Genomic DNA, 22,721 nt, shown 5'->3' with positions numbered 1-22,721 from the left:
AGTAAAAAAGAATAGGATGGTGGGAAATAAACAACAAACTATTGTAACTGTGAATAATCCCATCCCCCAAATGGTAGAGATTAGTAGGATAGGAAATGATAAAGTTTTTTCTTAAAAAATGCATTAGGGGTGGCCAGGTAGCACAGCGAGTGGGAGCACCGGCCCAAGTCAGGATGACCTGCGATCGAATCCAGGCTCAGACACTTGGCACCCACCCAGAAATAATTGGCCGTGTAACCTTGAGCAAGTTATTAAACCCCAATTGCTTTAAAAAAATGCATTGATAACACTTTTTTATTTTAAATAGAGGGTTGCACTAAACTCTCTTTAAAGTGTCTTTAATCTATAAAACTAGTATTCTAGCTCCTTCGTCATAGCCTAATCACCAGATTCAGTGAGTACTCATTTTCCTTCATTTTTCTATAGCTTTTTATGCTGTTTACCCCTTCTTGTTACTGCTGCTTTCTTCTCCTTCAGCTTCTGTGATACTGTAGCCTTGGTTCTCTTCCTGCTTTTCTAATTGTTTCTTGGTTGCTATATCGTCTCTTTTCCCCAGCCTCTTAATATAGATAATTTACGAAGTTCTTTCCAAGGCCATGGCTGCTTTTCCTGTAGTTTCTCTCTTGACAATCTCTCCCACTCCCAGGTCTTCAGCCAAAACATCTATGCAGATGATTCATATCTGTCTCCAGCTGTGGCCTCTCTCGAGCTCCAGACACATCTTTTCAACTCCCTACCAGTCATCAATACCTCATTGACTCATCCTCATCCTGTCTCATTCCTTCTGACTTTCCTCTTTCTCTCAATGATACCACCATTCACCAAGACACCTATACTTGAAATACTTGCTTCCCAACTCTTGTCAATCTCCAGATCTCTTTTCAATCTACCTTTGCTTTGGTTCTTTTATCCATCCTCCTCTTTCTAGTTCTCTTGTTAGCATTTAGGGTAAGAAATAAAGTATCCCTCCATTCAATAAAGTTTTATATTTCATCTTACTAGAAATATGGTACTACTATTTATCGAAGAAGGGTCTGGGAGGAAAGCCTGTTTAGATAGCACTTTTTGGACTTTTGTACAAGATATTTGTCAGGTAAATCAATCTTGCAAATAATCAGAACTAGGAATAAGAGTAGGTCGGCAGCAGAATGAAGAACTTTTTCTATTACTTTTTGTAAATGCATGCATGGTATTTTAAACTTAACAAATATCAAATAAAACGAGTACTTAAATATGTACAAATCAAAACAGAGAAAGGATTATACATGTAGCTCTGAATCTTTATTATGTATAACTTGCTTTAAAAAAGTGTTTTAAGTTCAACCTGCAACAACAACAAAGCTCTCTTTTTGTGCTTCTTTCTGACCTTTCTTCTGTTCTCTTCTGTGCATTAAAAAAAATCCTCACATGACCTTTTCTTTTTTCTGGGACCAATGCATTGCCTTCCACCTCCCTTAGCTTGTCTCCTTGTACAAGACTTCTCACTGCATGGAGGAGTTTTTAGGTATCTTGGTTTTCTTTATCATTGCTGTTTCTGGAACATTTTTAAAGCTTTACTTGTGTATTTGTGGGAAATTTGGGCTCCTTTATATCCTGCTATTCCACCTTCTTCCTGCCATCCTCTGGATGTATTTTTAATGCCAACAAACTCTGTTCTAGTACATATGTATTTAGTTGTATGTATTGCAGTAAAGGTGCAAAATGTAGAGTAGAGAGTAATACAGGAAAAAGGGAAAATTTCCAAAACTTGCTTAAGGCATGCAGATTCCTTGGCCAGGATCCGAAATACACAAACAATGGGGTGTTCACAACTTTAAAGAAAAAAAAAACCTCAAACCATTCCTTTTCATTCCAAGGCACACAGATAGTAAAAATAAATGAAACTCACATTCTTTACCATGAATATTGGTAAATGTTTATTTCAAGGCCGATAACCTTTAAATGAACATCTCTATTCTACAGAAAAGCTCATACGGTCAACTTCTTTTCCTTTTTTTTTTTTTTACTTTTTAAAGTTCGTAACAGGTTTCAATATAGTGATAATGATCATAATAATAGCTAATACTTATATAGTGCTTTAAAATTTACAAAGCAGTTTAAATGTGTTACATGGATTATCTTATTTGACATAGTGGCTTTCATTTTTCATAGTGGATTCATTTTTCCATTTCCCTATCTTAGACTTTCCAAAATTCTCTTAGTGTGTGAAGGTGGGTGGGTGTGGGATCAAATTCATTGGTTAAATTTTGTGGAAAATATGTGACCAGACTGTAGATTTTTTTTCTTTCCTATGAAAGGGACCCTTCAGGTTGTGTTAACCTGTGAATTAGTCTGCTTGTGTAGCTGGGCAAAATGACTGTAGCCATCATGTTTTAAAAGTCCTCTAACAATTGTTGAATGTGCCATGATGCTGATCTGGAAATGGCACAGAAAGATTTATTTCCAGATGGTCATAGTCACTTTCTTTTTCATTTTCACTAGTTAAATGTGAATGTTTTGGAGGCTGATATTTGTAAGCATTTAGAGATGTGTAGAGTTTTAGCAAATTTGTATAATCTGAAGCAAACTCATTTATCAAACCAGTAGATACACAATGTTTGGAGACATAATCTATTCATATACATATAGGATATGTAAAGTTGATGTGTATGCAGGCTTTCAGCTAAAATCTTCAATCCAAACTTAATTTAAAAAATATATATGTATATATACATATATAAACTTTCCATATGTATATTAACAGACTTGGATTTAAGTTTATATGTTGGTAAACCTTCAGGACAGAATTAAAAGGTGCCCTTACTACTTTAAGTTTCCAAAAGATCTATGCCATGTTTAGAAACAGAATGAAACTTTTGCAGATGTGGATCTTAGAAGGCACTTTCTCAGTGTGGAATGGTTGGTATGCCTACACTAAGCCCTTCAGGCTGGATATTTTCAAGGTATCAGACAGAGAACCCTATACATTGCTGCCTCCTAGTTCAGAAATAATTTTTCTTTCCTAGCAGAACTCTGAAATACTTTCCTATAACAAGATACTTAAAAGGGGAATTAAAACATTTTGTTATAGATTTTTCTTTTCATTTAATTAAAATGGAATATTATATCCTTGGAGGTAGGGAGGAGAAACTGGAATATAAATATTTTTTCCCCTGCAGACTGGAGCATAAGTTTTTCAAAAAGATAAACTTTTAAGAACACAGCCCCTTTCTGACATAAAAATTATTTTCTTTGTAGAATAATGAGAAAAGAGAAAAAATAAGAAAAGAATTATTTTTATTATATTTTCTAAGTTAGGCTACAAAGTGCTAAAATATATTAAAAATTGATTCATTTAACAAACATGTATTGAGTTCCTAGTGTGCAAGGCACATGAGAGCTAGTTGCCATAAATGCATGGAAGTAAGAAGAATAAGTGTTTATTTACCACCTATTATATGCAAGGGACTATGTGCTTTATAAATATTAATTTCATTTAATAAAAGGGTTGAGTCCATGGATTTGGTGAGGAATCATAAAAATGAATAAAGTGCTTGTTTATCTCATAGAGCTTATAGTCTAGCAGAAGAGATTGAGACATGTATACAGATACCTATATATTTTAAGTGTCTATTTATGTCTTTTAGAAAATATCGCCATTGTTTCTTCCAGCAACTTTCCACTTGCCCCTCCCAGAGAGCCCCATGTCATACAAAAAACATAATTTTTAAAGACAAAAAAGACAAATAAAAGAGGAAAAATCAGCATAGCTGATATGTTGAAAAAAAATTTGAAAGTATATGCAAAATACAACACTTGTGAATTTTCTTTCTCTGCAAAGGGAGTTTGGAAGTTTCTTCTCATCTTTTTTTCAGTTTTAGTCAATTTTCTTTACTTTTTTTGTACATAGAGCATTACACAATTAGATTTTCTCACTTTCTGATATGCAAACAATTACACAATTATTTTACAATTTACACAATTATTTTTTCCAACATTATGAAATTAGGTACATCTAAAATGCAGCAGCTACACGTGACAAGTAATTCACAAAGCATAATTTTTTCGGACATGTCCAAAAAATTTAAGAAGTGCTAGTGAGGAGAAAATCCATTCAATTTAGCAATCAATTTTTTATATTTTTCAAAACCTCTTTATCTAAACTCCCAAGTCAGATGCTTAGACGATCTCATATATCTCTTATTTTGAGCCACGCTTGTTCGTTACAACTGAGGTTGTTTTTTTTTTTTCATTTACACTCTTGTAGTCATTGTGTATATTTTTTCTTGGCTCTGCTCACTTCATTTTGAATCAGTTCATTTCAATCTTCTCATGTTTCTCTGTATTCATCCATTTCTGCAGTAATATTCTGTTGCATTCATGTATTACAATTTCCTTAGCCATTCTCCAACTAATGAACATCTTGTTTCGAGTTTCTTGCTATTGCACAGAGAACTGCTATAAATATGTTGGTGTATATAGAGACTTTCTTTTTCTCAGTTGCCTCTTTGGTTTATAAGTAGTGGAATCTCTTAGTTAAAAGGTATAAACATTTTAGTTACTTTATCTGACTAATTCCAAATTGCTTTCCAGAATGGTTGTACTGATTTACGGTGTACTGTATACTAGTGTGCCTAACTTTTTCTTCTAATGTTGACTCTCTATATATTTTATTTTTATTGTTGTTGTTTAGTCCTTCAGTCATGTTGGACTCGTCATGACCCCATGGACCATAGCACACCAGGTCCTTCTATCCTCTACTCTAAGTCCTTCCAAGTTCATGTCCATTCTTTCCATGACACTATCTATCCATTTCATCCTTGACTGTCCCTTTTCCTTTGCCATTAATATTTTTTTTCTTTTTGGAGGGGTGAAGGTAGGGCAATTGGTGTTAAGTGATTTACCCAAGATCACATGGCTAGTTTTGTCTTAAGTGTCCAATGCCAGATTTGAACTCTGGTCCTCTTGACTCCAGAGCCAGTGCTCTGTTCACTGTGACACCTAGCCACCTCTTTTGTCTTCATTCTTTCCCAACATCAGAGTCTTTTCCATGGAGGCATGTCTTTTCATTATGTGGCTGGAGTATTTAAACTTCAGCTTCAGTATTTGACCTTCCAATGAATAGCCTGAATTAATTTCTTCAAGTATTGACTGATTTGATCCCCTTTCTGTCCAAAGGACTCTCAAAAGTCTTCTCCAGCACCACAGTTCTAAAGCATAGATTCTGCAGTGCTCAATTTTCCTTATAGTCCAACTCTGATATACATTATGTAATAGCAAGCACCTTAGCACACCCAGGATGGCCTGCTAGCACAGGTTCTTTCATCTGTTGTTTTTTTTTTTAATTAATTTGTTTGTTTATTTACTTTTAATTCACAACATTCAGTTCCATAATCCCGTGAGTTTCAAATTTTCTCTCCTTCCTTCTTCTTTTCCCCGCCGCCCGCCTTCCCCCCCCCCCCCCCTGGCGGCATGCAATCAAATATAGGATCTACAAATACATTCATATTAAACATTAGTCAGGTTGTAAAGAAGGATTATAACCAATGGAATGAACAATAGAAAAGAAGAAACAAAACAAAACAAGAAAAAGAAAGAGAGCAGGTAGTTTGCTTCGATCTGCATACAGACTCTGTAGCTGTTTCTCTGGATGTGGACATCTCTTTCCATCATGAGTCTTTTGGAGTTGTCTTATAACCTTACATTGCTGAGAAGAGTCCAGTCTATCACAGTTAGTCATCACACATGTCTGTAATTGTGTACAATTTCTCCTGGTTCTGCTCTTCTCACTCAACATTAGTTTATATAAGTCTCTCCAGGTAAATATGAAGTCCGTCTGCTCCTCATTTCTATAGTACAGTAGTATTCCATCACATTCATATACCACAACTTGTTTAGCCATTCCCTAATTGATGGGCATCCCCTTGATTTCCAATTCTTTGCCACCACAAAAAGAGCTGCTATAAATATTTTTGTACATACGGGTCCTCCTCCCACTTTTCTGATCTCTTTGAGATACAATCCTAGAAGTGGTATTGCTGGGTCAAAGAGTATGTACTTATTTATAGTCTTTGGGAATAGTTTCAGATTGCTCCCTAGAATGGTTGGATCAGTTCACAACTCCACCACAATGCATTGGCATTCCAATTTTTCCACATCCTCTCCAGCATTTATCATTTTCCTGTTTTGTCATCTTAGACAATCTGACTGGTGAGATGTGGCACCTCAGAGTTGTCTTGATTTGCATCTTTAATCCGTTTTGCTAAAGGAAAGACAACTTTTGAAGGGGTCAACAATCTTACTTTAATTACATTCTTTAGTTCTGGGGAAAGGTCAGAATCCTGAACATGGAGACAATACAAACAGTGAAAGAACATTCAGTATTTTAGGGGAAAGGTTAGCACCCTGAACGTGGACAGAAAATACAAGCAGAAATTAGCACAGAGATTCATCAGACAGGGTTCCAGCTGTCTGAACAAAGTAATACAACCACCTACATACACCACTAGATAGGGGGAGCACAAACATCTGAGTAATCAGGGGGCACTTAAAAAATAGCTACTCAGAAGCCCATCCAGGGAATCAAAAGATCTTTCTCTTAAGCAAACCCCCAAAGCAAAATGGCAACCTCCCAGAATATGTAACAAAGACTTGGCCCATGATTAGTTCAGAGCCAAAAGGCACAAAACCTATTGACTCAGAACTGCTGTGAATTATCAGGGTTCAAAGGAGATTAATCCTTCAGATGTTTGCAATTTAGCCTTAGAAACTGAACTCTAGAAAAACAACAACAATAATAGCAAAAAATCCCACTTTGCTTACGCTGAAAACATTGCTTCTGGAAAAGCCATAGCTTTGACTATACAGACTTTTGTTGGTACTTTTTGCCAGTTTTCAGGGTATGTGTGAAACCTCAGGGTTGTTTTGATGTGTGTTTCTCTTATTATTACTAATTTGGAGCATTCTTTCATAGGGCTAATAGTTGCAATTTTTTTTTTTCTGAGAACTGTTCATGGACGTTGATCACTTACCTATTGGAGAATGGCTTTTGATCTTAAAAATGTTGTTTTTATATTTGGCATTGCAAACTCTCATCAGAGAATTTTGATATAAAGTTTTTTTTTTCTCATTTATCCTCTTCTTATCCTGCCTGAATTGATTTTGTTTGTGTAAGGTTTTCAGTTTCTTGGAAATCAGTTATCTATTTTGTCTTTGGTAATTACCTATATTCCTTTTTTCTTGGTAATAACTATGTTACAAGACAGACTGTGGTAGGTACCATAAGGGAATATATTTTATTTTTTGCTGAATTGTGAATGAAGTCATATTAAACATGTTTCATAAAAAACACATGACATAATTTACATGATGGAAATATTTTTTCTCTAAATACCTATCCTGAAGTACACCATCAGCATTGCCATTATTTTCCTTTACAGATGTATAAACTGAGACATAGGGATTTAGGCCAACTTCCTATATTCTCATTTAGGCAGATGAACAAAGTGTGACACTATTGGAAAAAGTATAAATAAAAAAATGCCCTAGTGTTGATAGGAGAAAAAAATCAATTAAAAGGGAAATAACACAACCTTTTATTGCTTGTCTTATTTTTCACTCTTTCAGAGGATCAGTGGCTGATGAATTAGAATAAGATACAGTTGGGGGCGGCTAGGTGGCGCAGTGAGTAGTGTACCAGCCCTGGAGTCAGGAGGACCTGAGTTGAAATCTGGCCTCAGACACTTAATACAAAAACTAGCCATGTGACCTTGGACAAGTTGCTTAACCCCAAATTGCCCTCCAAAAATAAAAAAAGGAAAAAAAAGAGTAAGATACAGTTGTCTAAATCCCAGTAGTCATTTCAAATAAACACAGCACTTGGCATCTCTTATGATTTATAGGGATAAGTTACCTTAAGTGATTAGCATCTTTTGCATTGTCAGTGTACAAAATTCTATTCAATTCAACAAACATTTATTAAACTACTGCTATTAAGTCAAGTATCTAAAGAATTTCTGTGGGAACTCCTTCCATTGACTGGAGTCATAACTTATTTATAATTTATAGTCTTGGGGATTTTCTCTGAGGGTCAGAGACTATAAGGAACTTACCCATCTTCACACAAATAGTAAGTGTTAGAGATGGACTTTAAACTTGGGTTTTTATGATACCAAATTAGGTATTTTGAGAGAAAATGGTGACATGGAAAGAGCATTGGCTTTGGAATCTGAGGTCATGAATTCAGATCCTAATTCTGTCCCCTGCTTTGTACATGACAGTGGGGAAACCTCTTAACTCCTCTGGGCTTCACTTTCCTGACCTAGAAAATGGAGGGAATTAGACTAGATAACTCTTGGGATCATTTCCAGTTCTAAATCTATTATCTTATGATCTATACATTCTATTTTTAAGAATTGTACAGAGATTAAAAATTACTATCCTTGCCTATCCTTTTTTCTCTTCTCTTTCCACTTACCCACATGTCCTCATTCCAGTTTTGTAATGCTTCTTTTCCCCAAGAAACTGGTCCATACCACATATCATTATCTACATTATTTTAGTGTTGCTAAACTAGAGGACTCCTTGGGAATTTGTCCTATTAAAGATGGCATACCCTGAAATTGGATAGCTTGACTTTATACATTTTATTTTATTTTATTTTATTTTATTTTTTGCCTTTTGGAGGGCAATTGGGATTAAGTAACTTGCCCAAGTTTACACAGCTAGTATTTTTTGTGTGGGTGTTAAGTGTCTCAGTCTGGAACCAAACTCGCGTCCTCCCGACTCCAGGACAGGCGCTTTACTCACTGCGCCACCTAGCCGCCCCGACTTTATACATTTTAAATAGATTTTCTGCAAGTCTTGTACTATATAGGAAATTGGGAGAGAAGGACCATATAGTCTACTTCCTCACAGTTTTCAACTTTTAATCTTCATCTGTGACCAAAGAGGAAAATAAAGAGAATCTTTTTATTTAACCCCCTAGTTCTTCCCTAATTACTCATTCAGTATAAGTCTCTTTTCTTTCTGAACTAAGATTAGGATCATATATTCTGAACCTTTCTTTCCATTCTTCCTGAAGTCTCAAGGGAACAAATGTGTTGTTCCTTCTCCCCCTCCTAAAAAACCCCATCAAACAGTTCCTGCCCTCAAATCAAGGAGCATGCCATCTGTAACCAAAGTAATTGAGTGGAGACTCTCTATGTGTTACCTCCATTCATTTATCATCTCAACTTTCTTTTCAGCCTGCCGCCAGCAACAAGGATTTCACACCCCACCCCGCCCTATTTCCCATATCATGTCAATGGAACCATAATCTCTAATTTGTATTTTTTAAACCCAGTTCTTCTCTCAGGCATGCCCTTTCTCAGGCTTTTCTTCTATGTTTTACATTATTAATTTCTTCTTTTTGAAATACTTTTTTGTTTTGAACTTAAACCTTAAATATAACATTTCTACATACAAAGAACAGAAAAAGAAGATTGTACTTGAAACTCAGTGTCTATTATGTATAGATTACTTTAAACATATGTATAATACATATATATAAATATATACATCAAATTCAACATGTAACTTTTCAAAGCTGTCATACTACTGTGTTTCTGACCTTTTGTTCTCTTTGCATTTTTTTAAAAGATGAATCAATCACCTTTTCTGTCTTTCCCTTCTCTTTTCTTTCCTTTTTCTTTGCTACTCTGTCCCTGTTTCTCCTGCCACCCTATCACAGCCCCAATTGGGGGAGAGGGGGAAGAATTACAAAGCTACTTTAACATATGTATGGTCAAGCAAAAAAAAATCCTACATTGGTCATGTCTGAAAATGTATGTCCCATTCTGCAGCCTGAGTCTGTTACTTCTCTGTTACTAGGTGGGTAACATATCACATTAGTCCCTAGGAATCGGTCATTGCACCTAGTGGAGCTGAGTCTTTCAAAGTTTTTTCTTTTATTTAATGTTATCAGTGTGTAAGTTGTTCTCCTGGTTCTGCTCACGTCTCTCTATACCAATTCATACATGTCTTATCAGTTTTCTCTGAAATTGCCCCTCTTGTCATTTCTTGTAGTTTCTTGTAATAATATTCCATTATATTAATATACCATAATTTATTTATCTTTTCCCTAGTTGATATAGTCATCCTTTTAGTTTCCAGATATTTTCTATAACAAAAATAATTAGTGAAATTGTGTGTGTGTGTGTGTGTGTGTGTGTGTTGGCAGGGGGAATAGAAAAAAATGAGAAAGAATATTGAAAAGACATAGAGAAGGATACAAGAAATTGTAGAGTTAGAAGTGATTGGATTTGCAGTGCTATGCTCCCTGGGGGACCACCTCTGCTAAAGATGGAGGATTGGGGTTCATTAAATAGCTTTCATTTTTGTGAATTTATTTGAGCTGTCCACTAAGCCTGGAAGTATTACAACACCTTTCTGCCTGTTAAAGTCTTAATTTAACTCTTCTTTAAAGCCCAGTTCAAATTTCTTCTCCCCTGGGAAGTCTTTTCACACTGTCCTCACAATCATTAATGACATTTGTGCATCACTGCTCCCCTCCTTAACACCTCTCCTTTGATTTGTAGTTATCATTCACTTTTCATTTATACGTGTAATTTGGCAGTTCTGAACAAAGATATTGTCTTAAAGAATTATGCTGGAGATTTAGTGGGAATTGTAGCAAAGTTACTCTGGTATTTTATGTATCTAAAGTAGTTAACTGAACTTAGTTATATTAATATTTGATATTAAGTTTATAAAATTCAATAAAATGCAACAACAAAGATGTCTTTTTGAAATACTGCTTTAAATTGTTGCTTTTGAATGTTTATAAAAAACTTTTTTTCTCCCCCCCCCCCCCCCCCGGTTTGTAGTTATCATTCACTTTTCAATATGTTTGTGTACCATTTGCCATTCTTTACAAAGATATTGTCTTACAGAATTGTGATGGAGATTTAGTGGCAACTACAGAAAAATTACTCTGGTATTTTTTGCATCTAAAGTAGTTACTAAACTTAGTTGCATTAATGTTTGATGTTAGGTTTACAAAATTCAATAAAAGGCAATAGCAAAGATGTTTTTTTTGGTATGCTACTTAAAATGGTTATATTTGAATATTGATAAAATATTTTGTTCCATATACTTATTTTTAAGTTATTTTTTATTTTATTTTTTCAATGACCAAAAATAAATTTTGACTACCCACTCCTACCCTACCACCATTTGAAAAAAAAGAAAGAAAAACAAATATTTGCAAAAATATGCATAGTCAAGCAGAGCAAATTCCTGTGTGGGCCATGTCCAAAAAATAGATGTCTCATATTGTGCCTTGAATTCATCACCTTTTGGAAATGTATAGCAGACTTCATCATTCATCCTCTGGAATCATACTTGGTCCATGTTTTGATTAGAGTTCTTAAGTCTTTCAAAGTTGCCTATATTTTTAGTATTACTTAAATTGTGTAAATTATTCTTCTGGCTCTGGCTGCTTCACTCCATGTAAGTTCATAAAAGGTTTTTACGAGGTGTGACTTAAACTGTCCTTTTCATTGTTTCTTACTGCATAATAACATTCCATTATCTTCATATGCCATAATTTGTTCAGCCATTCCTCGATTCTATATTCTTCAGAGGTGAAATTTTGTATGGCTTTTACGTTATAAATTTTACTATTGTATTTTCTTAGCTGTTGGTACTTGAATTGTAAAAATCTATTAAATACATTTATGCTTATCTGTTAAGCATCTTTTATATGACCAGGGTGAGGTTGGAGTGGGGAAACAACATACCATATCCACAGAGAAATAAATACAAAATATGTATCAAGTATGCAAAATACATACAAAGTAATTGCTCTTGGGGAAAATTATAATCACAGTAATCGTAGTTAGCATTTATATAGTGCTTTATGGTTTGCAAAATGCTTTACAAATATCTCTCTTTATCCTCACAACCTTGTGGTTGTTGTAGGTTGTTACTATTATTATCACTATTTTACAGAAGAGGAAAGTAAGGCACACAGGTTAAGTGACTGGCCCAGGGTCACACAGCTAGCAAGTGTCTGAGACCAGATTTTAACTCAGGCCTCTCTGATTCTCAGTCGAATTCTTGCTCTGCTGTGCCACATAATTGTGTGAGCTGTTCTCAGAAGTGGAGTGGGATTGTGAGTCATCTGGCATCTCTTAAATACCTACTATGTGCCAGACACAGTGCTAAGCAAAGGCATAAAACAAACTCTGCTCACAAGGATGTCACAGTGAATGAGAAAACTTAAAAACAACTACATTCAAACAAGATTTATACTGGATAAAATTGAGAATAGTCTCAGAAGGGAGATACTAATGAGAAAGAAAACTTGCAGTAGAAGGAACTTTGAGAAAGCCAGGGAAGCTAGGAGGCTTAGATGGGGAGGGGGAATAGCCAGCAGAAATACCTGGAGTTAGGAGACAAAATATTATGCTTTAGGAACAGCAAGGAGGCCAATTTCACTGGATGCTGGAATATGTGGAAGGTTTACAAGAGAACTGGAAAGTTAGGAAGGGGCCACATTATGAAAGGTTTTCAAAGCCAAACAGAGGATTTTATATTTAATCATGGAGGTGGTAGGGAACCACTGGAGTTTATTGAGTAGGGGTGTGACACAGGTGCACCCCATGCAGAACTATACTTTGTTAAGGAAGATCAATTTGAGAATTGAATGGAAGCTAGATTGAAGTGGGAAGAGATGAGGAAGGGAGACCAACCAAAAGGCTTTTGCAATAGTTCAGGTGAATGAAACCTGAACCAGGGTGGGTGGAAAGAAGAGGAAGAAAGAAGGGAGCATGTGTGAGAGATGTTATGAAGGTAGAAATGACTGGACTTGGTAACAGATTGGATATGAGGGGGAGGTTGTGAGAGTGAGGAGTTGAGGATGGTTCTTAGTTTGCATTTCTGGGAGACTGAAAGGATAGTTGTATCTTTGACAATAATAAGGAAGTTGGAAAGAAGAGAGGGTTTTCAGGGTGGGGGAGGTTGGAAAGGGGGGAAGATAATGAATTCAGTGTTGGATTTGCCAAGTTTGAGAGAGCCAGTAGCTTGGAGATTTGAAATCACGAGTGATATCAGGACTGGACATGTAGATCTGAAATTCATCTGTTTGGAGGTGATAATTGAAAGCATAGAATCTTCATTAAATAAAATTTAATACATGGAGAAGAAAAGAGGGCTCAGCACAGAACCTTGAGGGACATCCATGGCTACCACGGGTGACCTAGATTGTGATTTTTCAAAGGAGACCAAAGAAGTGGTCAGGTAGGTAGGAGACCTAAGAGAGAGGAGTGCCCTGAAAACCTAAAGAGAAGAAAGCAAAGGAGAAGAGAGTGAGAGGGTCAGAACCTGCAGAAAGGTCAAGAAGGATGAAGAAATTGAAAAAAGGCAATTGGAAATCATCAACAACTTTGGACAGAATGTTTTCAGTTGGATGAAATTGGAAGTTAGATTACAAAGAGTGGAAAAGAAGTGGTGATGCCTATTCTAGATGACCTTCTCAAGGGATTTAACCACAAAAGGGAAGAGAAATATAAGATAATGCTAGTTCACAGGGACGGATGGAGAAGTAAGAGTTTTTTGTTTGTTTGTTTTCAGATGGGGGCAATTCCCTCAATTTTTTTTTTCTGTCATATATGAGATAAGGTTCAGCTGAGAAAGTGGGGACCAAGGAGCAAGGTTTCTGTGAGAGATTTGAAATGGGAAGAAAGGCTTGGAAAAAGTGCTCTAGTGAGTGTGATTAGGAAGGTGAAAGGATTGCTTTGCCTTAGTGAGGACCAGTTGAAATTGTGTTACATAAATGAATAGTGGATTCAGTCAGCACGGTTTCATGATTATGGTCATATAAGGGAATTTCAAAGTTCGTGAATATGGATGTGGAACATTTGTGAGTAATAGCAAGATGAGGGGGATGATGATTTCTGTAGCTGAAGTGGGGTCAAAGAGAAAGTCATGCAAAAGTAGATAAATTAGGAATTGAGAGGTTGGGCTTCTGAGGGAGCATCATTATATATGTTAAAGAAAGACTGTGAGCCAAGCACTGAACGTCCTCCTGAGGAAAGAAGGGGAGTGGAACTTAGAGGTCTGTTGAGGACAGGCACCAGCATCTTGATTAAATGAATCTCATAAAAGAGGCTGCAAGTTATGGGGGTAGAGGTAGAACCTAGAAGTGGCAATGGAGAGCAAGGATTATTCCAACTCCTTCACTTAAGTCAGTGAGTTGGGGTTATGATGCGACCAGTCCTAGCAAGTGTAGGGTAGCTAAGAAAGTTGTGCCATCAAGAGGGAGACAGGTCTCAATGAGTGCAAGAAGACAGAGGGAACAAGAAAGGAAGAGGTTTAATATGAAAGCTAATTTGTTACCTGTGGCGTGGGCATTCTAGAGAGCACAGTGGAAGACGAGCCTAACTTTAGATTGTTAAGTGACTGGGGCAGGGGGGCCAGTTGAGGGGATGAGAATAAGAAAGCAGTCAATGGGGAATGAAGAATGGGTTTTGAACAGTGGCAACCAGAGGTTCAAATCGCTGGGTTGGAGTGAGTATGATAGAGTGAAAGTATGTTAGTCATTGGGGAATATTATCTATGGGGGTTCAGCCTCTAAAGAATTGTCCCAGGGAGCTGATTATGATTAGAAATGGGGAAAAGAATGGAGGGTGCCCAGGAAGTGAGCAAGGCAACCCTTGTCGAGCTGTTAGGTGATCAGAAGGTGCCTGGAGAGTGATGGAATGACTGTTTAGGGAGGCAAGCAGAGATCTTGCAAAAAATCATAAAATTCCATAATTTGCAGTTCCTTTCATTCTTTCAACTGGCCAGTTGATGTGCCTTCACTGGAACATTAATCTGAAGAATCAGCTTTTATTGCTTTTGGGGTGAGTTAGTTCCCTGTGTTTTCATAGTTCACAGACCCTAACCTAGAGTTTGACTCCAGTTGCTTCCAAGTGGAGACACACTGAAGTGATGTGTTGCTTGGTGGAGATAGGTCTCAGATCTTGTAAGGTAGCAAACTGCTCAGAGAGTCTTTTAGAGCATTTTCAACTTTTAGAACATGTCATCACTTTAGTGTGTTCTAGGCAATAACTCACCTAGCAGCCTACACTTTGACATTTTATGATTTCTCTACACCACAGTTGATAGGAACCTAATTTTTAGAGCATCAACCTAATAATAACTAAGATATGCTTAACGTCCATCACTCTGCACAAATCCTAAACAGTTTATAGCCCCTCTCTCCAAACATCAGCAACATAGCTTTTTGATAAGTGTCAAATGCTATTAAGAATATCTTCTTACATTCAAAAGTAGTTAGTAGTTTGATGGGCAGATTAGTCTTTTCAGGTACCATGGCTGTGCTATAGGTAAAAATTCAAATTTTAATCTATTTACCCACATATTTGCTAAAATAAAATTCTCTGCACAGAACTAAGATTTCATTATAGAGGTCCTCTTAACTTGACAAAATCCTTAAGCATATTAGATATGACTATTTTAATGTTTTAGAATGTAATCAAGAAATTTCCTAACTGAAGTGTATGTTGTATAAAGTATATTGATGAGAATATAATTTTTTAACCATTTTGAAATTGTCCTACCCAGTTACTCAGTTAAAGAGCTCTTGGAAATATTATGTTAAAGATTCTTGTGTAAAAATATTATTCTTAAGAGTTAGCTGCTGTTTCTTGTGTTTCAATAATTTCTGCACACAAGTGCTAATTCCTGTGTTGGCACACATTATTATTTGGTGATAATGGAAGAAAAAAGGTCTATATAGTCTTTACATATTTTCTGCCTTATTTTCATGTGCACATTGGGGAAAATTTAACTCTATCTAGTTGTGGTGAACAGTGAGTCTTGTAGTAATTTGGTGGGCAGCATCCCTCATTGGCATTTATAAAACTAACAGTTTGGCATTTCACCACTGGAGCTAAGGTAACTTCTCCATCTTGACTTTTCAGTTACAGAACCATGTTGATTAAACAGAACCAGATGGTAAGGTTGGATCAAGAATTCACTATATAGGGGCATGAGTAGAGCACTAGCCCTGGAGTCAGGAGGACCTGAGTTCAAATCTGACCTCAGACACTTAGCACTTACTAGCCATGTGATTGTGGACAAGTCACTTAACCCCAATTGCCCTGCCCTCCCCCCTCAAAAAAAAAAAAAAGAATTCACTGTATAATATTCCCCATGTCAGCTGACTGGATTTAGTCATGAATAAATGTTAATGACTGACCATCCAAGATTGAGTATCAATCAGTTAACAAACTGATAATTTAGAGACAACTTGTTTTACATATGATCTGTACAATAATCAGTTGGTGGGTCATTGTGTGTAACAGGAAAATTAGCTTGCCTCTGTAGTTCTTAATTATTTTACCTCTCTGCCAGGAGTTCAAGAAGAAGCTTTGGCATATTCTAGACTTCTAAAAACAAAAATTAGGAATTTATTTCATGAAGCAAATGTATGACATAATGGTACTATAAGCATATGAATTACTGGAACTGATTGCAATGTAGCAGTTGGCTGGGAATGTTTGGAAGGCTAGAGTGTTGTGAGCTTTAAGAAAGAGTCCATTTTTTTTCTCACAAGAAAAGCAACTGTATACAATTAAGCTATGTAGAAACAAAAAAGTTTCATTTAAAGTTCTCTTGTTTAAATTAATTTTGTTTTGAAGAACCAGGAATAAGATAAAAGAGAGTCCAAGTCTACTTCCTGTGACATGGGTGGTCCTCCAAGTGAAGCTGAGCAAGGCATATGACCTTTTGTTAATCTTTCTGCTATGAGATCTTATACTTCGTAGAAAGATAGGATTAAAGTAAACTTTGTTGAAAGGAAGGATAGAAAATATGGGAAAGAGTATAAAATTCATTGTAGTAACTAGTTTGCTAAAACAAGTAGATAAGTTACTTTGTAAATTGACTTTCAGGGTACCTAATTAGAACATTATTGGATGTGTTTCTAATAAAAACATCCCCTCATTAAAAAATTTCTTAAACCCTTAATCATTAAGAATGAATTTCTGAAACAATGTAGTATGATTGACCTAAATTTGCATAATGCAATCAATGAAAAACTGTGTCTGTTAACAACCCAGTGATTTTAATTTATAGTTTTAATATTTTTTTTTTGCTTTTTTTTTTTCCTTTGGAGGGCAATTGAGGTTAAGTGACTTGCCCAAAGCCACACGGCTAGTTTTTGTGTTAAGTGTCTGAGTCTGGATTTGAACTCCAGGTTCTCGTGACTCCAGGGCCAGTGTTCTACTCACTGCACCACCTAACCGCCCCTTAGTTTTAAAATTTCTTAACCAAACTTCCAGAATGAAAATAAATAGCATTTTGGTTTTAGCTTTGTTAAGGCTGTCATATCCATCTGAAGCAGAAGTTCATTTGACTCACTGATTACTTGACCTTTCCCCTTCCCCCCAAAAAGTAGTATATAACTTAGAAGACTGGTTACTTAACAGAATTAACCAGTTTGGTGACAGTAGTATATCTGGTAGCCCCATGTAGACACAGACTAAATAAATCAATACCTGCACTTTCTAAGGATGTGTATGCTTTTAGGAGGAGAGTTTCTAAAATGTAGACTTGGCTGCTGTTCATCATGAATGTTTGTATTGCAGGACTGCTTGGCATCATTGGAGTGCCATCTGAAGCACTGGCACATTTTGTAGCTATCCCAGATAGTGACATGCTTGTCTGCATGTTATTCTGTGTGCCTGTTAGCTAGAAGGGTGAGTTGGCAGTACACTTAGGAATGTGTTGATGAGAAACTGTAAAATTATCCTTGTCTTTTGTTCTTTCTGATCAAGAAATAATTATAAGGGGGGTAATATAAATAAGTCTGGAGTTAGAGTCCAGAGAGACCTGGGTTCTAATCTTGACTCAGCACTTATGGCTCCCAACAAATTATTTAATCTCTCAGACCTGAGTTTCCTTATCTCTTGCTAGTACTACTAGTAACACAGACCTCAAAGGACTGTTGTGAGTAAAATGCTTTGTAAAGTCTTAACTGTGAGTTTGCTGTTATGGCTTTAACAGTCACTTGAAATAATAATAATTATTTAGCACATATCTCTCTAATTCCTGAAGAAAAAATTTTCATAAATCTATGAACTTTCTTTCTTACTAGAATAGGATAGGTGACAGACTCAAGACAAGAGAAAATGAGATGGTTCTGTTTTAGAATGTAAGGTTAGCTAGGGTACAGTGAATAGAGCACTGGACCCTGGAATTGGGAGGATCTGAATTCAAATCCAGCCTTCAATACTTACTATCTCTGTGACCCTATGAAGGTCACTTAACCCTGTTTGCCTCAGTTTCCTCATTTGTAAAATGAGCTGGAGATGGAAATGGCAAACCACTCTGGTATCTTTGCCAAGAAAACCCCAAATAAGGTCCCAAAGCGTTGAACGTGACTGAAATGACTCAACAAAAGCAAGCTTTTTACTGTTTCATTAACTCTTTGTGTCTCCAGAGCCAAGCAGAGTGCTTGATAAATGCCTATTAAATGAAAAGAAACTGAGTTGAGCTGAATTGAATTCTAGGCATGTTGTGATGTGTAGTATCATAATATTTTATTTGACAATATTTTTATAACTTTATTAACTAATTTAATACATTGATTATTTGACTGTTAGAGAACATAGAAAAAATTGGAAATACTATTTAAATTGTGTTAGTTAAGAACAATAGCTTCAGCATCTCATTGTATAGTAAATGACCTCTACGTTTCTCTCTCTTCTTAGGGATAATAATTCACTCCCCACCCTGCCCCTCACTCTTTCTAATGTAAACTGTAGATAACTTGTTTTTTTTTTTTTTTTTTTTTTTTTACTGTAGAGGGGTTTCCTTGCATAATATTCTAATCACCTCTGATCATTGCCTTCTAATATATTGATTTGACTGTGGAAATGTCTTTAGAGACTCTTGGATCAGATGGGGGGAGAGAGGGAAGATGTTAAGGAGCAGAGGAAGGAAGAAATATTCCCTTAGTAGGCTCTTATCTAGAAATATGTCTGTCTTATTTGTAGAAGAAGAAACACTTAGTAATAGAAAGGAAAGGTGTATTTCAGCAAGTGTGTTTTGTCTTTATTGTTACACATGAATATCTTAATAATTTATTTAGGTTGTAAATAAAAAAGCAACAAAACCAAGGAGAATTGCAAAGCAGATAATCTTTAAGACATTGTTCATTTAACCAGCTGGGATGCATGGCTGAGCGTTATTGTTTATGTTAGAACTTTACAATATTCTCTGATGTCTTAGGGTTCCATGGGCAAAGATACTTAGGGGCATTTTTCGAGTGGAGTTAGATTTTAGGTGTTTCCTTTTCCTTATCAAATTACTGATTTTTTCCCTTACATTTTAAGTCTGCATGAAGCTTTTTCACTGAACAATTTTTTATTTATCTCTTCTGCCTTCCAATTATACTCTTCATTTTCACCCTTGTCAGAAAACGAGCGGTAGAATTGTTGCCATTTATAGGCAGAAAATGTATTATATTTGCTGTACAGGGATCCAGATAAGCAACATGAGAAATTTTATTATACTTCATTTAGCTTATATTTTTGAATATCTTTGTTAATATTTTAAGACCAACTCAAAACTGATATTCAGAACATGTCAGTAAGTTCATTGGTCTTTGCTCTATTGCCGTATGACCTAAGGAAGAAGACTGCTACAATTTTGAGTAGATCCTTTGTGGTAGAGCTGTGAGATAATATTTTTTAAATGACGTATAAAGCATAGTTTATGATCTGTACTGATCAAAGGAATATACACATTAACAAGATTATAGATTCATTTCATGAAGGAGTAATATGAAGTGTGTGTAGATAGATCCATTGCTATAAGAGTCAGCATCTAAGGTTTACCTCTATGTCACAAAAAATCTTGATCATCAAGCAATGGAAATTCACCCTAGTTTTGAATGTGAGAATTGGGAGGTTGGTGGAGTAATAGGGAAGATGGGGAGAGAAGGGGTTTGAGGGAGAATATAATTGTGAAGAAGTTTACAGTACAGATTACAATATACCCATACTTGTTTATCCCACAAAGCTCATTTTGTCCCGCCTAGACTTCAGGTGTGAATGGCCAGGGTTTCAGTTGGTTGGTATTGGAGGTGGTGATATTTCCAATGGCACCTGCAAACAGTGGCTGCTGTGAGGGCATTGGAAGTCTTTAGGTTATGACTAAGCCAAGAAGTCAACACTAGGCTCAAAGGGGGAAGATTGGGAGTTACATGCAAGAGAAAGGGGGCCAATTGGGAAGGAAGGCGATAAACATTTACTGAGCCACCATCGTGTGTCAGGCAATGTTCATTACAGATACTGTCTTATTTGGTCCACACAGCAATCCTGGGAAGTAGGTGCTATTGTGATCCTCATTTACAGTTGAGGAAACATGTTAAGTGACTTGCCCAGGGTCACAAAGTTAGATTCTGAGGTCAGATTTGCATTCAAATCTGGTTGATTCCTGACCCTGGGTTCTTTCTACTCTGACACCTATATTGCTTCTAATGAAGGGCATAGGGGGTGGGGAAGGGTAGGTATTGTTATATCAGAGACAAATATTAACTCATCTTTCACCCCTCTTACCATCCTCAGACTGGAGAATCATATACCCCATGATTATCATGCTTTATAGACAACTCACTAATGTAGTCCACTCCTCTCCTTTTAAAGATGAGTATATAAAAGAGATGAAGAGACTTCCCTCAGCTTTTTTATGGCTCATTCATTCCTTAATCTCTTTAGAACTTAGTTTCTGTTTCTTCCATGCCACTGAATTTTTTTCTTTTCTCAGAGATCACCACTATTATTCAGCAAACATTTATCAGTTGCTAATTGTGTGCTGTGGAATACAAAATGAGATGCTTAGCACTGTGCTAAGTTCTATGGAATATAAAAAAGGGCAAAAACAAAGTGTCTCCCCCTGAAGAAGTTCACCAGTGGCCCCCTAATGATCAAATCTAGTGACATTTCCTTCAGACTCCATCACTGTAGCATTTGACACTCTTCATTCGCTCCTTCTGGATATGCTGTTCTGGTGGAAGCCCTCGTTACTTCATGCTTGTTCATGCCTCCTCACCGATGTTCTTGCCTCATCCCTCCCCTCTCCAGTTCACCCCCCATTCATTTACCAAAGATTTCTTAAAGGGCAGGTCTGACCATGACATGCCATTCTCCCTTTCTTCAATAAAGTCTAATTGCTCCCCGTTGCCTCCATAAACAAATCTAAAATCCTGTTTGGCTTTTTGAGTCCTTTCATAACTTACTACTTTTCCAGTCTTCTTTTATCACACCGGCTTTCTTGCTATTCCTCAACACTGAACTCCATCTCCAGACTCCTTGTCAGAAAATTTGCTGATCTACATTGATAGAGGGAGAGATTTCTTTTTATGCATGGAAAAGGCACATACCTGCAAATTTGAAGGTGGGGAAACCCCTCCCACCCCCACCTGCCAAAATATGCCAGTCTCTGTGCTAGGCACTGGGGTTACAAAGATAGTCTTGACCTCCAAAGAGTTTACATTCGGCTGCTGGGAAAAGCTTATGTTTCTCTAGCACAGACGTTCTTAACCTTTTCGGTGTCACGGAACCCTGTGATAGTCTGGTGAAACCTATCAGCTCCTCAGAATGTTTTTAAATGCAAGAAATAAAATACATGGGATTGAAAAGGAAATCAAGTATATTAAGAGTTAGATGACAAATAGATTTTAAAAACAAGTTCATGGAGATATGGTTGTCAGTCAGGCAGCTAGCATTTATTAATCTCCTGTTATGTGTCAAGTACTGTACCAAGCTCTGAGGATACAAAGAAAGGAAAAAAAATAGTTCGTCTCTCAGGGACCTACAGAAAACATGGAAACAACAATGTATAAACAAGATATATCAGGACAAATTGGGGGGCAATCTGAGAGAGAAGGCATTAAGATTATTTGAGGACTGGGAAAGACTTCTCGATGAAGCCTGTAGCCAGAGATGTCCAATAAATATCCTGGGTGTCTTGAAAGCAGAACAGGTTTTCCAGGCTTGGCTTGATTTAAATGCATAAAATATAATGTGTAGGATTACAAAGGAAATTTCAATTGCCCTGAAACAACAAGTATCAAAATATATGATCTTTCTTTTCTGTGAGAGTGCCTCACAGCCCCATCATGTCACCCCTTCAGGAGCAGATTAGGACAGCCTGTGTCTCAGTCTCCAGACAGGAAGCAGGATGGGCAGTGGTGGCCCCCTCCCAATTCTTCTCTCAGGAAAGGAATTGGGGTTAAGAGAAAGGAAAGTTTGTAACTCTCCTGGAACTCCTAGGAAAGTGACTAGAGACCAAAGAGTTATAGGATCATCCTGACATCCTAGAGTAAGAACAAGAAGAGATTGCAGAGGTCAGTCTAACCCTCTCACTTTACATGGAAGAGACAGGGTTAAAAACAACTCTCTCCCATTTCCATTCTTTATTCCCACTAATTCTCCCATTTAGAAAGAAAAGTTGGTTTGGCTGTGTAAAAATAATCATCATTATAGTCATTTATTTCAACTACTTAGCATTTATTTTTGCCTAATTACCATGAAGCATAATAATTATTTATCTTATTCAAGTATGTTATCTTAATTTTGGAAGTTGTGTTTGATTACTATAGTTTGCTCTCCCAGTAATTCTGCTTTTTGGAGCTTCATTGCTCATGGAACATAATTGTCTAGTCATAATTTTAAAACATTATAAGG

The 22,721-nt window shown here is 36.4% G+C and overlaps 1 protein-coding gene across 5 annotated transcripts in view; it reads left to right on the top strand.

The window, feature by feature from the left end:
* WWC3 (WWC family member 3) overlaps positions 1–22,721 on the top strand; it is a 220,977-nt gene that overhangs the window by 27,425 nt on the left and 170,831 nt on the right. The gene's annotated exons all lie outside the window — the stretch shown is intronic.

The sequence above is a fragment of the Petaurus breviceps genome, unplaced genomic scaffold (assembly GCF_028583685.1).
Source record: "Petaurus breviceps papuanus isolate PSGF00001 unplaced genomic scaffold, PetGlider_PUasm1.0 90731, whole genome shotgun sequence".
Classification (NCBI taxonomy): Eukaryota; Metazoa; Chordata; class Mammalia; order Diprotodontia; family Petauridae; genus Petaurus; species Petaurus breviceps.
Note: the sequence above shows the minus strand (reverse complement) of the source record. Positions and strands in the feature narration are given on the sequence as shown.